Below are 1,132 nucleotides of genomic sequence, written 5' to 3' on the forward strand. Positions count from 1 at the left end.
TGTGGTCACAGATCATAAGCAGCAGCAGCGTCACGGTTTGTTAAGCAATTGTGGTTTGATATTATTCTGGGATGAATCGAATGAAAAAAACACACTTTTTGTAACGGGGTCAATTATTTTTTTCCCTTTACAGCTTGAATTATATAACATTTTTCTGCAATAATGGAGATGTCCCATTAAGAATTATGTCATATTGCAAAAATCTACATTTTGGAAAAAAAAAATCTCTTCAAAAGCAAAACCAAGACTATACCTGTTTGACAGTCATTATTGGGTCTTTTTAACCAATACCTTTCCGTGAATATAACAATTATAACACCTGCACGGTGTCTTCAACTTTTGTCCAGTTTCTACCATCAGTTCTGTTAAAACCTTATATGGAACCCTTTCAATAATACATTAAAAGAAGACACACAAATAGGTAAAGTTTACTAATAACCTGATCTCTTTTGCACTCTACTGGTATGAAATTGCCACTCAGTTAGATCTCCATGCGTTTAGCAACACTATTCCATGAAATAACTTTCATAAAAGAAAATATTCTATTAGCACAATGGGCGAGCAAGATATGAGTAATCTATCTGTAAAGTTTTAGGGATATAAACCCTCTGAACTGTAAATTATGAATCAGTTCCCTTGCAAACTGCCACATTTATCATAAGTTTTTCACATAGATCGTGTAGATCTATCACCATAGCTTAAAACTTCTTATCATTCAATTGTTCGTCAGTCACCTCCCAGAGTTCTTGTGACATTTTGTTTTTATTCACTCGAATCTCCTTTGTGTTCCTCAGTTTTGCAGTTAATATAGTGCTCGAAAGTAGACTTTAGTAAGACATAATTCTATTCTCACTTTTTTTTCACTAACTGTTTCTTTCTTATTTTTTTCAGTAAATGATCGGTCTCGTCTCAAATCTATTTGCAAATTCAGGAAACGCCAAAAAGTTATTGTTTACCCGCTTAAGCTTTTCCGCTTTTTGTTCGCAAACAAAAACAGATATCGAGTAGGATTGCTACATGATAATATAGAAGATGCCGATTTCTGTTTTAACTAAGCAGCATTTAAGGTTAGATTTTTTTGTATACGAGATGTACAATTTGGAGATGAACCTCCATTCAGTTCTCAATATGT

The sequence above is a fragment of the Euprymna scolopes genome, chromosome 3 (genome assembly GCF_053919585.1).
Source record: "Euprymna scolopes isolate OS-2025 chromosome 3, ASM5391958v1, whole genome shotgun sequence".
Taxonomy (NCBI): domain Eukaryota; kingdom Metazoa; phylum Mollusca; class Cephalopoda; order Sepiida; family Sepiolidae; genus Euprymna; species Euprymna scolopes.